Source organism: Artibeus jamaicensis, unplaced genomic scaffold, assembly GCF_021234435.1.
Source record: "Artibeus jamaicensis isolate MK-2021 breed Jamaican fruit bat unplaced genomic scaffold, CSHL_Jam_final contig_468, whole genome shotgun sequence".
Classification (NCBI taxonomy): domain Eukaryota; kingdom Metazoa; phylum Chordata; class Mammalia; order Chiroptera; family Phyllostomidae; genus Artibeus; species Artibeus jamaicensis.
Window position 1 is genome coordinate 1,194,727 of NW_026521846.1, and position 15,417 is coordinate 1,210,143.

The window sequence follows — 15,417 nt, forward strand, 5'->3', positions numbered from 1 at the left end:
AGCGGGTCTCGACTGGAGGCGGGCGGGGCTCGGCGCGGCAGGCTCCCACAAGACCAGAAAAGTGACTCGGGAAGTGGCCAGATGTCTTGCTGTCTACAGCGCGCGCCGCCGCTCAGCACTCGGCTTTATAAACTCACGCATAATTGGCCTTAATCTGATTATTTCCAGCGCTGTCTACAGCGAATAACTTGGATAGGTCTATTGGGCCTTACAAATGGCCCACGTGGTGTTTTTTTTTTTTAAGTCCTTCCTGAGCAAACACCAGGAATCTTTTTCCTCTTTTAAAAGATGGTAGTAACAACCATCACTCCCATCTACCCCAAAGAGGCATTATTCTCTTAACATTACACTCCGCCCCATCCCACTTGAGTCCCCTGACGCAAAACCTTCTTTCCCTTGGAGTTTAGATCTGGGCGCGCCCTTGTCAGAGGCTTGGCGGCTCCCCGGCTGAGAATTGACAAAGCGATGCTAATTTTCACCGCCGGATGGGTTTTGGGGGGACCCTTTGCACACAGCTTCCCTTTCCAAGCGACCGTACAAAAGGAAAGTTTGATTTTGTTCTCAGCAAGGGGTCCCTGAATTTATAGTTGCTTTTCGATGCAAATGATATGCGATGGGACCCTTCGCAATTACTTTTAAAATGCATCCGAGGCAGACACTCAGCAGAGAGAGCCCGCCCTTCCCTCTGCCCGGGTGAAAATTAAACTCTAAAGTACCGGGCTGAAATTTTCAAGTCAGGGGCGCAGGATTGGATCAAATCACATAAACTGCAAAAAAAGCAAGTCTAATGGCGCATAATTGGTTCTGTAATAGCATTACACCAGGATAATAGCCCGTTACGGCCCCCTGCACTATTAAGTGCTTCCCTGGCGGAAAGCCTTTATGATATTAAAGGGGGAATATAATGATATTTTGGTTATTAAATGCGTGTAATTAATTTATGCACCACTGAAAATAAAGTTGGTATTATGACCCACTCAAGATGCATCAGAAGATGCAAGTCAGACAACTGTTGATAAGTTCTGGTGTCTGTGTTCTGTCTAGACTGCTGATTTTATTTTGGGACGATGGCTTCTCGGACAGACTGCATAAATTGAATATTTTATAAACATTCTAATGTTGCATTCAAGAGCCGTGGCAAGGCGGTGGGTAGGGTCCGTGCACCGCCTGGGATCCAGCTTTGACCATAACGACACAGCGCATTGGAAACAAAAGGTCCACAAGTGGACACCAGGCCGGGCAAGGTGCGTGTGCCGGTCTCTGACCTGACAATGGGCACCCCACCGAAAACCGCCTGGAGGAAGACCGGGCACCTGCCAAGGCAAGTCGGAGCCCGATGCAACCTCAGCGGACCCTTCTGGGCATTGCCTGCCCTGGCGCGGGGCGTCGGCCCCGACACACAGAAGAAACCGCTGGAAACTCCTGCTTGGTATAGAGAGGAAAGCGTCCATGGGCAGCCAGCACTGTCAGGACCACCGACTCCGGAAGTTCAGGCGGCGGGCTCCGGGGCTGGGGTTAGCACACCTGCAGGTCGGGTGGCGAATGCGGTAGCAGACAGGGCCAGTGGGGATCCTGAGAGCCGTTTTCAGCTCGCGCAGAGAAGGCTGGTGCACACCCTCTCTCAGCTCCAGACAAGAGGCTCGGCTACAGCGCACTGTCTCTCTCCCGGTGTCCCTCAGAGGACCACTGCTCTCTGAAGCCCTCTTTAAGAGTCGAGACTCCCCTTGCTCATCTGAGTCTGCCAAAAGCCCCCTCAGTTTCCCTCCCTCCTGCCCTAAGCGGCAGTTCTCCGCCCTGTGCGCTCCGGCAGCCTGGTGCCTGGGAAGCGAAGCTAGGAAAGCATCCCGGCCGGTTTAGCCAAGATGCTCTAGGCGCACCTGAATATCTGAGCGGGGACCCTGGGCATCAGACGCCGCGTTGGCCTCAGAAACCAACAAGGTTCAAGCCCCAGTCTCAGCTCCCCACCCCCAATATCTGCTGAAGCAACAAAGTCCAGAGGTGTCCTGGGGCTCGACTGGCTCGTACTGGGTCTCTGTGTGGGCAGCACTCTTTTTGCGCCCCCGGGGCGGGTTCGAACCTTAGACAGCGGCACTGGTTCCTCCCGGGCAGCGGAGGGAATCGAGGAGGGTCTGAGGGTCCCTCTGGGGCCCTGAGCTGAGCGGCGGCCGGTCCCGCCCCACTGGATCCCGGGATTCCGGGGACCCGCTGGTATCCTCTCTAGTCCAAACCGGCGAAAGTTACTTCGGACGCTCGCTCAGCGCTTCGAGCAGGGACCGAAATCTCGATTCCTCATTTCCGTGCGCGGCTCTTGCTCCGCGGCTGCACCCGGGAAGCATCCCGCGGCCCGTCGCCGGCTGGTCCTGGCCCGCTCGCGTCCCCGAGGCGAGGTCGGCCGCTTCCCTGGCCAGACGGCCGGGCTGCGGGAAAACACGCACCTCTCGCCGGCTCGGAGCCAGCTCAGGACCCTCTGCCTGAACTCAACCGACGTCCCGTCTGCCGGAGTCGCGAGGCTGGGCTGGTTGCTGTTGACGAAATAGCAAATAAACAAACAACTAAGCAATGTTAGTAACAAAAGACTACAGCAAACTTTGATGACGGGAAAACCCTTTTCACCCTCTGGTTATCTAGTACAACCTCGGCCAGGGAGAGGCATTAGTAACGAAAAGATTATCTTTCCTTAATTCTTGTGCGCTAAAATGTATTTTCCAATTAACAAAATTCACCCATCTGTCCTGCTTGGACACTCTGATGATTTACAACCTAGAAGTGTACTTTCTTTATCTAAAGACCAAGGTGACTGCTTTTAATTTTCTCTAACCTCTTTACACTTGGTGTTCACCAGACTCATAATGTTAATTGGCTTCATATACGGATCATCAGTTTAATGAAGAAATAAATCCTGTGTTGCTTTATGTTTTAACAGTGATTGCTTTAATGAGGAATGTGACGAGTTCCAAAATCAAAGCTACAGAAGACATTAGAGGGGGGCTTCTATTAGAACTGAAATGCTTCAAGTTAAAATCACGGGTCATATTTCAACGGATTGTCGCCCCAGGGCCCCTTCCCTCCCCCACCTGGGTTGCTTCCAGCTTCCAGACAATTTTGTGGTCGGTCCTCAGTGCCTCTTGCTTCTTCTCTCCATATTTTAATACTCAGAGTCTCCATTACCTAGAAGGAAAATTTTCTGCTTACAAAACAGGTGCTCTACTTTTACCTCCTGTTCAGCAAAGCAGAGAGAAGCCAGAACAGAGCGGGGGAATTCAACTTTCAAGGTTGTTCTTTTTTAAAAAAAAATAAAAGCGGGAAAAGAGTAACGCGCATTCCCTAAGATTTATGTGCAGGTGTTGTAGAAGCCGCATCCCCAAAGCAGCACATCCTTACGCTGAAAATTCAAGCTTCTACTCTTGAAGGCAGACAGCTCCGGTTGAGGCCGGTGGTGGCGGGCTACTGCTGACCCAGGTTCTGGCCCCTGACAACGTCTGCAGGGAATGCTCTGGGCTCCTGCCTGGATGAAAGGAGCTTACATCTCTATATCAATTAATAGGAGCGTAAATCTACTTTCTCTAATGGGTGTTTGATTTTTCTAATTTTAAACTTGCTCTATGAAGAGAAAACTGTCATCTCAAAAACACTGAGAGCAGCGATAAAATGCTGGAAGTTGGAACGTCTAAACCTGTAAGCCCTAAATTGTCTTGTACTTGAATTATGAATTATTTTAAATTGATTCCTGAAAAGAATCTTAAGTCCTTAGAAAATATAGGTATCTGAGGCTCCAGTTTGATGTCTCAAAAACCAGACATGGTATTCACTTTTTCTCATTTGCTCTGTTTTAGGAAAACTGAAGAAACATTTGGAGGCACCATTTTTGAGCCCAAATGCATGAACGTGTATGTTGCATACGACACTTAAATTGTTCTCAGAAGAGTTTTTTCCAACCTCCCTTTAAAAACTTTCTTTAGCAGGAACAATTTTGGCAAATATGATCTAAAATCATAACAATGGGGTAAAGCAGATAAAATACTTCAATTTTCAGGAAGAAAAAAGCACATGATTTCCTAATTATGTGTATTGAAAGGGTTCCAGTGGTTTGTAATGTTGTTTTGTTATTAAATTTTTTAAAGGCCTCTCTGGTGCAGTCCCCAGTGGCCACGCAGCTCTCCCCAGGCAAAGATGCTGCATATGCCTGCTCAGTATGGACACCGCATTTGGTTGTCATGTTGTAGTTTTGGAAATCGCCAAGAAAGCTGGGGTTAGCTGAATATAATATAATAACTGGAAAAAACAGTTAATTGAAATTCCAGATGAACAGGGGAGTATGAACAGCAGCTATATGTATACAACAGGGATAAATATTCATTTTATTATCTTGGAAATTCCCTATCATTCATTAGTTTTATTGTCATGTAAAAAAGTAAAAGCAGCTGCTTAAATGCAAGTCAGCCTCCAATAACTTCATAGGGAGTGGCCATAGGACAAAGTGTTTTCTCATGTGGTTCCAGAGGAATGACACAGCTCAGTTCAAGGCTACCTAATCCTCACAAAATAAGAAAGCATTGCACCTGAGATAGGCCCATCATCTGCAGAATCTGTGCATACCTAATTCCATTCAAGCATTCTCCCACCCTCATGAGCCGGGTGAGCTTGAGCAGATCACTTAGTCTTTCAGAACCTCAGTGACTTCCTCTGAAAAGGGGGATAAAAACGCCTACATCAGGTGCCTGTGGGAGGGTTAAAAGCAATACTAGAGGATGTTTAGGAAAATGATTGTTTGATACTACAATGATGGATACACGTCATTATAATTTTGTGAAAATCTAGAGACTACATGACACCAAGAATGAACCCTAATGTAAACTATGGGCTCTGGGTGATTATGATGTGTCAATGTAGGTTCATTGATTATAACAAATGTACCATTCTGATGGGTGATGTTGATGGTGGAGAAGGCTGTGCTTGTATAGGGCAGGGGACATGGAAAATCCCTGTACTTTCTGCTCAATTTTGCTGTGCACTAAAAACTTCTCTAAAAAAATCAAGTCCCCTGGAGAAAAAAAAAAGTCAGACAGGGCTGAAAACAATGCCCAGCACATAGCAGCCACTCCATGAACACCAGCCATGACTGCTCCATTATAACCATCAGTATTTTCTTGACATTATCATGGCCCACTGGGTGCTGCATTTCTGGAAAGTTGCTGACCAGAGTTGTCATGGGTACATACAGATGACACCTGCTTCTTCTGGCTGTCTCCAGGATAAGCCTACCTGGGGTCAAAGCAGCAGCACCCTCAGAGAGTGCCTCTGCAGCTCCTCCTACCTGTTGCCAGTCTGCCATGCTTGTTTTCTTACATTCCTCCTTCATCATGCTTCACTGTATGGTTTGTCCAGCTTCACTCTGCACACACTTATTTAGCCAGAAAATGTAAACCAAGTGCCCTTATACTGAATCAGAGATATTCTAGTTGACCAACAGAAATTTTTTAGAAGTTCAAATCGATTTCTTATAGATTGGACATGTCGTCTCCACTTGACCACAGGCTCCAATATTCCACACTACTGTCCTTCAGGTCACCTCCTACCTTTTTGTGACTCACCTGGTTCCTGCAGGCATCTGACTTTCCTATCCCTGACATAAAATCTATGTGAGTCAATCATAACTTCCAGACTGACATATAACTTCTTGTATAATATTAGGATGAGAAAGGAATGTATTGAAAGAAACTATGTCCACAGCCTCTGAAGCTGCAGAATCTAGCTCAGTCCATCTCAACAAACACAGGGCCTATTCTCTGTTAGGTGCAGGAGACAGAGACCTGAACTCTAGGCCTCAGGACCCAGCCCCTAGAGATTCTGTCTAGGAAAGGAGAAAGCACAGCAGGAAGAAGGAAAACTGGCACCATGTGGTACCCCACCAGAAGGTACTGGATTTACTGGGTCTTCTGTCCATTACCTTAGAGGGATTTCTGAAAGGGCAGTTCTCAGAATATAGCACACCCTGAGCTGGGGTAGGGGCTGTCATACTCATAGACCCTCATGCAGCTTCAGCTGGAGAAGTACCCTCTCTCCCCAGAGCCCATGAACAATCTCCTTTCTCCCACATGTTGAACTCATCAAACCAGAGTCCAAGAGTCTTCATAGAGCTCAGCAGCAGCCTTCACCCTTTTGATTTTCAGTTCTAGGTACAATGAGAATCTTGGGAGTGGAAGGCTAGACCACACCTCAGCCTGGAATATGTCCTACAGATGCATCTGTGAGATTTAATTTCTAAGACCCCAACATCCAGTACTACTCTAATGGATCTACTAGAATCACTGACTTAGAGAAAAATTATTTTATAAATATTTAGTTGGTAAGTCTAAGATGTCTATTACTAAAGATGTAATAATGAACTGCTAATAAGAAAACAAAATCAATTCAAGGAAATTCCAAGTAAGATCCAGCCAAAAGTAGGAGAAAAACCTCAGTCTATTTCAGTATCTGACATAATCATCAGTAGCTTATTCCCTCTCTCTCTGCCATGTATGTGCATACACACACAGTAGGTGCTTCACAACTGTGACTTCTTTGGGATATCCTTGAACCTTGGACTTGTAGGACCCTCCCTCTTCCCTTCAGAACAGCCAACTCATATCCATGATTAGTTCCTCTCCACCCTCACCCACTCCACAGCTCTCTCCTACTGCCTGGTTCTCTCTGTGGTTTGGTTCACCATGGTCTTGCTTAGCCCAGACAGACCATATATGCATAGCAGGACTTCTTAGCACATTCCAGAGATAGGGCACTCACTGCATCTCTTCCCTCCTGCTGACCTCAGCCTCACCTAACAGCAGGCTCTCAGAGCACACTTAAATCCAAACATAAGTATTTATCGAGGGAAATTGACTGATTCCTGAACAAAGCTGGCCCTATTCAGCCTCGTCTCCAACCAGCCCACAGCCCCCACAGGAAAGCCTGGTGAGGGACAAGGTTTAGTATGACACACTGATACACACGGAGGGCATTCACCATTTAACTATTCATTCACTTGTTTCTTCATTCATTCCACAAGCAGCTGTGGAGTGTCACTGCCTGTAACATTCAAGGATGCACTTGTGTACAAAAACCCAGAGATCTAGGAGTTTGGTGTGCCAGGAAACCTTTCCATAACCATTGCAGTGGAGCTTGCTAAAACCCGGTCTCCAGCAAAAGGCTACAGCCCTGGGGAAGATCCCAGCTGTCCAAGGCTGTCCTAGAGTCCCCAAAAAGCTTGACCCAGAGAGTCTAAGCCAGAGAGAGTGAGTCCCAATTGTCACAGACAGGAAGCTAAATCAGGGATGGACAAGAGCTCACCTTTGATGGAGAGTAGAGATCCTCAGCACTGCTTCCCCTCACCCAGGTGTCCATTCTGTAGCCTGCACATTCCTCTACTCCTTCACCCTCTAATTCCTTTGACAGATGCTCACTGAGAACCACATTTGTGCCAGCCTTATGCTGGGGACAAAGGAAAAGAGATGTTTTTTCTTTCACTGTGTTTAAAATCTTTTAATATGTTTGTGTGATTTTTTAAAATTAATTTTATCACCCCAAATAGACTGTAAATCCATGAAGGTAGAAAGCAGTTCAGCTCAAGCTCATCCTGATATTCCAAACCATTAGCCCAATTCCTGGTACCTAGTAGGCACTCAATAAAAATCTGTTGAATGCATAAATAAATAAGACAAGATCTATAGACTCAAGTACTAGAGGACACAGACATAAACAGAGCATTTGGCAATCAATGCCTCTCTCGGCAGTGCAGGTCTCATGTCCTTCGATGCTCTGGGACAAGTCAGGCCATAAATAAGCACATGACTCAAGGACCAATCAATCGTCTTCTCTACCCTGTACCTCTTACTAAATGTTGCTGAGGGCTTTTGAATAGTCACAAGCAATCAGCTTCAAGATGATCATAAGTGACACATGGTTTGCAGAGCAAGGCAGACACTGTCAATCTTATAGTAGAGACTACAACAGTATGAGAGCACTTCTTATAATCTGTTTTTCCCTACTTTACTCACACCATTCTGGTGCTTCTCCTTCCCCAATGTGCAGCATAAAATAATAGAATGGATATGCTATTTTGTGGTCAAAATCCTTGTTGCTACTGAACTTTTCACACATAATTTTTCTCTTTATATTTCTCTGTGTAATAGAGAAATGATTCCCACTCAGGAGTCCTTTATGAAATGGTAAAGTGCCCCATAGATGTGGTGGTAGTTAACATATGTGATTTCCCTTTCATAAAGCTACAGGGTATGAGGGAAGCAGGTGACAGACCTTCTACTCTGTCCTCAGTCTAGCATCCCTACCTCTCTCTGATATTGGTCTTCTCTGCCCCCACCCCCAATCCAGTTAAGCCTGTATCTGACAATGCCTGTCCAAGGCATGCTTATTTCCTTCCATCTCTGCATTGTCTCTCCCGAGAGCATTCTCATTGGCTTTTACTTCTCATCACCTTCACCCTTTTAAACAGGAAATAGCATTTGCATGGAAGAGGTAGGAGTGGAGGATGCAGAGTTTGCCACCTGTGTATCTGTACAAGTTTGTGTTTGATCAGAATTGACACTGGCTTTGTTTGATAATGTTTAAATGTGAAAACAATTGTACAGAACACAACTGGCCAAGGTCCATACCACACCCCTTCATAAAATTTTGCCCTTTCATACAATGATGATTTCGGCTTAACATCTGAAGGCATCTGGATTTACAATCTCTGAACAGATTTTTTAAAATTTTTCATTCTTGAATGTAAAAGTTTTTTTAATGTAAAAGTTTTTAAATTAAAGTATAGATGACATATATTATATTAGTTACAGATGCACAACATAGTGATTGGTATTTATATACCCTACAAAGTAATCAGTATAAGAAGTCTAGTAACCATCTGTCACCATACAAAACTGCTGTGATATTATCTATGTTGTACTTTATATCCCTGAAACTTATGGTATTTATGTTAAAACTATAACTTTGTACCTCCTAATCCCCTCCAACATTTTCCCCATCCCTCACTGCCCAACCCTCTGTTAACTATCAGTTTTTTTCTCTATGAGTCTGTTTTGTTTGTTCATTTGTTTAGTTTTTTAATTTAAATTATATTTTCTTATTTATGCTGTTATAGTTGTCTCAATATTTCCATCTCTGTCCCCCTCCACCCAGACTCCCCACTCCTTCAGGCAATCCCCATGCCATTGTCCATGTTCATGGCTCATGCATATATGTTCTTTGCTACTCTATTTCTTATACTGTAATTCACATCCCCAGGGTTATTCTGTAACAACCAATTTGTGCTTCTTAATTGCTTCACCGTTTTGCCCATCCTCTCAACCCCATTATTATCTGGCAACCATCAAAATGTTCTCTTTATTTGTGATAGTGTTTCTGTTCTGATTCTTTGTTTATTTTGTTTTTTAGATTCAGTCATTGATAGATATGTACTTATTGCCATTTATAGTTCATATTTTCAATCTTCTTCTTAGAGAAGACCCTTTAACATTTCATATAATACTGGTTTGGTGACCATGAACTCCTTTAGCTTTTTCTTGTCTGGAGCTTGTCTGAAACTCTTTATCCTTCAATGATAGCTTCTAAATGTCCTTCTAAATGATAGATTTGTAGGGTAGAGTAATCTTGGTTGTAGGACTTTGCTCTTCATCACTTTGAATATTTCTTGCCAGTCCCTTCTAACCTGTAAGGTTTCTGTTGAGAAATCAACTGACAGTTCCATTGGCACTCCCCTTTAGGTAACTAACCGCTTTTCTCTTGCTGCTTTTGAGATTCTCTCTTTGTCATTAACCTTTGGCACTTTCATTATGATATGTCTTTATGTGGGCTTCTTTGAGTTCATCTTGTTTAGGACTCTCCATGCTTCCTGGACTTGTATATCTATTTTCTTCACTAAGTTAGGGAAGCTTTCTGTCATTATTTTTTCAAATAGGTTTCCAATTTCTTGTGTTCTGTCTTCTCCTCCCAGCACCCCTATGATGTGAATGTTGGTTTGCTTGAAGTTGTCGCAGAACCTCCTTACACTATCCTCATTTTTTTTAATTCTTTTTTCTTCTTGATGTTCTGATTGGGTGTTTTTTTCCTCCTTATATTCTTTTTGAAAAGATTTTATTTATTTATTTTTAGACAAGAGTAAGGAAGGGAGAAAGAGAGTGAGAGAAAAATAACTGTGTGGTTGCCTCTCACGCACCCTTTACTGGGTACCTGACCTATAACCCAGGAAAGTGCCCTGACTAGGAATCAAACCAGTGACCCTTTGGTTCACAGGCCAGTGTTCAATACAAATGAGCCACACCAGCCAGGGCTGCTTCCTTTATTCTTAATTACTGATTTGATTCTCAGTTTCTTCCACTCTACTGCTGATTTCCCATAAATTGTTCTTCATTTCAGTTAGTGTATCCTTCATTTCTGACTGGATCTTTTTTATGGTTTTCATGATCTTTGTTATGCTGTTGAAATTCTCGCTAAGTTCACTGAGTATCCTTATAACCAGTGTTTTGAACTCTGCTTTTCTCCATTTTGTTTAGTTCTTTTCTTGGAGTTTCATTCTGTTGTTTCATTTGGGCCATGTTTCTTTGTCTCCTTGTTTAAGCAGTCTCTCTGTGTTTGTTTCTATGTATTAAGTAGAGCTGTTACAATTCCCTGGCTTGGAAGAATGGCCCAATGTAGTTAAGTGTCCTGTGGGGTCCAGTGACACAGCCTCCCTCATCACCCTATCTGGGTACTTGAAGTGTGCCCACCATGTGGGCTATATACACCCTCCTTGTAGTTGAGGCTTGATTGTTGTTGGCAGGTCAGTGGGAGAGATTTACCCAAACCAATCAGCTTGCAAGGACTGGCTGTAACCACTAACCACCAACCTCTAACCATTGTGGAGGCTCAGCTCTGCAGGGGCGCACTCCACAGAGCATGACTTAGTTCAACAGGGTCTAATGCCTGCTGAGTCCACCCCTTGAGGTGTCATTTGTGGAGGTGGTTGAGTGGTGGTGCTCCAACATGGTCTGTAGCTATCCACTGGGTGTGCATCTCTGGGGCCTCCCTGTGAGTGCAGGCCAAGGTCGGCCACCAACAGTTCACAGTCACCTGTGTTCTGTTTGGGGCCACTGGTATAAACTACAAAACAATATGCCATTGGCTGCTACTTGTGCTGAGCTTAGAGGTGCCTAAGCGAGTCCAAGCTGTGAATCAAGGCCAGCTGCTGCTAATGCTGAGTCAGGAGTCACTTAGCAATAGGCACAGGGCATGCTGAGGCCTGAAACTGCTTGTCTGAAAGAATTTAGGAAACTCTGAGGCATAATACAAGACAAGCCTATCATGTGGAAAAGCCACTGGAAACAGCTTGGGTGGGTCTGGAAGATGAGTGGAGAAGAGCCTCAGGGAATCAACAGGGTGGGGCATACAGTATGAGCCTGGTTGATGGAATCTCAGATATGGTGCTTGCCTTGGCCACTCTGTTGGAGGATGGCTCAGAAAGGAACAATGGCCTCTGCCAGCACTTCTGTCTGGGAGAAAACTGCTCCCCAGTCTCACCCAGATGCCAGATACTTCAGTACCTCTCCATATGTCTCCCATGCCTTTCAATCTGCTGCCTCTATGCTGGAGCTCAGAGAGAGTGAGTCCCAGTAAGTTTGTGCATGGGCCTTTTAAGAGGAACTGCTTGGGACTCTGGCAGTTTATCTTCCACAGCCTCAATCCTCACTGGTTTTTATACCCAGAATTTATGAGGACTTTTCTTCCAAGCACTGGAACTCTGGGCTGAGGGTTTGGTTGTGGGGCTGGGAATCCTCACTCCTGACATATCTCTCTGGATTATTATCTGTCACACCTGGGTGAGAAACCAGCCTATTCATGTCTCCACCAGTCTTGATGTGATTTCTCTTTTAATTTTGTAATTGTAGGGTTTCCATTCAGCTCTATTTCTGGCAACTCTGCATAATGGTTGTTCTGTAGTTTAGTTGTAATTTTTTTAAGATTTTTTTTATTTATTTATCTTTAGAGGGGGAAGGGAAGGAGGGAAATATCAATGTATGGTTGCCTTTTGTGCATCACCTGGGAACTGGCCTGCAACCCAGGCATGTGCCCTGACTGGGAATTGAACTGCAATCCTCTGGTTTGAAGGCCTGCACTCAATCCACTGAGCTACACCAGCCAGAGCTAGTTGTAATTTTGATGTGGTTGTGCAAGTAGGTGAGTATCTTTACCTATGTTGCCATCTTGAATGCAAGTGCTTATATTTTCCAAATATAAGTGAGATGATAGAATATTTCTCTGATTCATTCACTTAGCATGATACCCTCTAGGTGTATCCATACTGTCACAAATGGTTAGATTTCATTCATATATATAATGGAATATTACTCAGCCAAAAAATACACACACACACACACACACACACACTTCTTTATCCATTGATCTAGCGATGGACACCTAGGTTGTTTCCATATTATGGCTATTGTAAATAATACTTCAATGAACACAGGGGTGTATATGTGTTATCGTATTAGTTTTCATTTTCTTCAGATAAGCGCCCAGAAGTGGAATTCCTGAGTCCTTCTTTGCCTCTTGTTATAGCCTTTGTCTTAAGTCTATTTTCTCTGATATAAGTATTGCTATTCCAGCTTTTTTGTTTGTTTGGTTCCATTTTCAGGAAATACCTTTTTCTCTTCTTCTATTGCCAGTCTGTGTATGTTTTTCAATCTGAAATGAGTTTCATGAAGGCAGCAGATATAAAGATCTTGTTTTTGTTTTATTCATTCAGTCACCCTATGTCTTTTGAATGGAGCACTTAGTCCATTTTCATTTAAAGTAATTATTGGTAGCTATGAATTTATTGCAATTTTCATTATTTTTAATACTATATTTATAAGTGGTTGGTCTACTACCTTTACTACATGCTTGCCTTTGCTAGTGAGATTTTTGCTTTCATATATTTTCTTAATTCTAGTTTTGGCCTTTTCTTTTCCACTTAAAGAATTCCCTTTAACATTTCTTGTAATGCTGGTTTAGTGGTGAGGAACTCCTTTAGCTTCTCCACATCTGGAAAAATTTTGATCTCTCCTTTAATTATTAGTAATAACCTTGCTGGGTAGATTATTCTTGGTTGTAGGCTTCCCCTTTTTATCATGTTGAATATATAGTGCCAGTCCCTTCTAGCCTGCAAAGTTTCTGTTAAAAAGTCAGCTGACAGTGTTATGGGCACTCCCTTATATGTGACTAGCTGTTTTTATTTTGCTACTTTTAAAATTCTCTCTTAACCTTTAACTTTTAATGATTTAATTATAATGTGTCTTGGTGTGGGTGACAGGTCTCTTTAGATTGATCTTGTTTGGAACTCTTTGTCCTTCCTGGACTTGGTGTCTGTTTCCTTTGCCAGGTCAGGAAAGTTTTTAGCCATTATTTCTTTCACTATGTTTTCTGTCTCCTTTTCTTGCTCCTTTCCTTCTGAGACCCCTATAATTTGAATGTTAGTACAGTTGATATTGTCAGAGGTCTCTTATTTTATCACATTCTTTTTAATCTTCCTAGTGGATGATCTTCTGCTGCTACTGGCAGGGCTAGATCAGTCAGGTCCTGGAAGACAAGGGGGTATTCAGAAATAAAGAGGCAGAGTCAAACTGAGGTCAGGTGGAGTCCCTTCTCTGGGATGCAGAGGAGGGAACTGTTTATTGGTGAAGTCAGGCTGTATATATTAGTAAGCTTTGAAGCAGAGCATGAGAAAAACAAACCACAAGACTAGGTACATTTTATTTTTTAAGAACATTTGCTGCTCCTTCTTGGTACAATGATATAGCAAGCAGCCAAGTCATTCTTTTCTTACAACAATCTATCAGGCAGTCTTCCATAGCTTAGGGAAGCTATACTGAACCCGAGGCCTGCTTCCAACTCCCTTGGCACGCATTATCCTGCTTGGTCTCCACAATCTTCACTATCCTGTCTCCCTGGTTACTTATCCATTCTTTTGGATCACTTAATCTGCTGTTGATTCCCTCCAGTGTATTTTTCATTTCTGTTGTTATGTTCTTCAGTTCTCATGGGTTCTTTTTTTAAATTTTTGTCTCTTTGTTGAAGTTCTCATTGAGTTTATCTACTTGTTTGCAGAGTTTGATAAGAATCTTTATTACTACTTTTAACTCTTTATCTAGTAGACAGCTTACTTTCAGTTCATTTAGTTCTTTTTCTGGGGTTTTGTCTTTTGTTCTTTAGAACACATTGTTTTTCTCCTTATTTTACCTGTTTGTTTCTATGTGCTAGGTAGGTTAGCTATGTCTTATAGTCTTAAAAAAAGGGGCTTTACTGAGAGGTGCCCTGTGGGAAGTGGTGAAATTTCCCCCCTGACTCCTGAGCTAAGTGTTCCACAGCTGTTTCCTTTGTGGACTAGGTGTGGCCTGCTGTTGTGTTTGGGCCAAAACTTCCATGGACACACTGGCAAGCAAGACTGGTCCTTGTTCCAGCTAGCTGTGAGACCTGGCTGCAACCATTATGGACACACTAGTGTAGAGGGTAGGACTTCAGTGTATGTGGCTGTGCAGGCCAGCCTTAACTATTTCAGACACACTGCTGTGTGCTAGTGCCTCCTGGGGCTGCCCACCAAGTGTGGCAAGGCAGGAACCACTTTGGAAGGATGCCAGGTTGGGTGTGTCCTTAGAGAAATGCCAGGGCGGGCAGTGTTAGCAAGTTTAATGGAAAATGTCAGCAATGGCATCTGATAGCATCAGGCCAGTTGGATGGAAGGAGAATAAGAAAAAGGGGAAAAAATGGCTTCCACCAGCACTTCTGACTCTGGAGACTCTGGATAAAGTTTCAACAAATCCCTGTTCCTCCAGCACATGCCCTAAAATTAGTCAATGTATCACCTTCACATATGACCCCAGTACTTTTCAAACTGCTATCTCTGTGCTAGGTGTTGAAAAAAGCACAACCCTGGTTTTCTATAGCCCTTTGGCTCTCCCAGATGTAAACCCTGGTGGTTTCCAGATGTATGGGGCCTCCTCTTCCTGGTTCAGCTCCCCAGGCTGGGCTCATAACCCCCCACCCCCGATCTTCAAAGATGGACCTTCATGGTTGTGATATCCCTGCCACTTGTGAGTCACCACATGGTGAGTAGGGGATAAGGTGGATCCTAACTAGACTAATCGCTGTTCTTTTTACCCATCTCAATGTGGCATTTTCTTTATATGCACAGTTGCAAAAAAATCTGGTCTACTAGTCTCAGAGATAACTGTTCTACATGTAATTATAGTTTGGGTGTTAATGGGAGGTGAGAACTTAGAATCTTCCTACTCCACTATTGTAAAACCAAAGCCAGGAGACTTGCTTTTGAATGCCAATTTATCTTGTCCACAAAATATTGTTCCTTCTGGTTGGTGGATAGATTTTTTATAGTTGTGGGTTTATGGC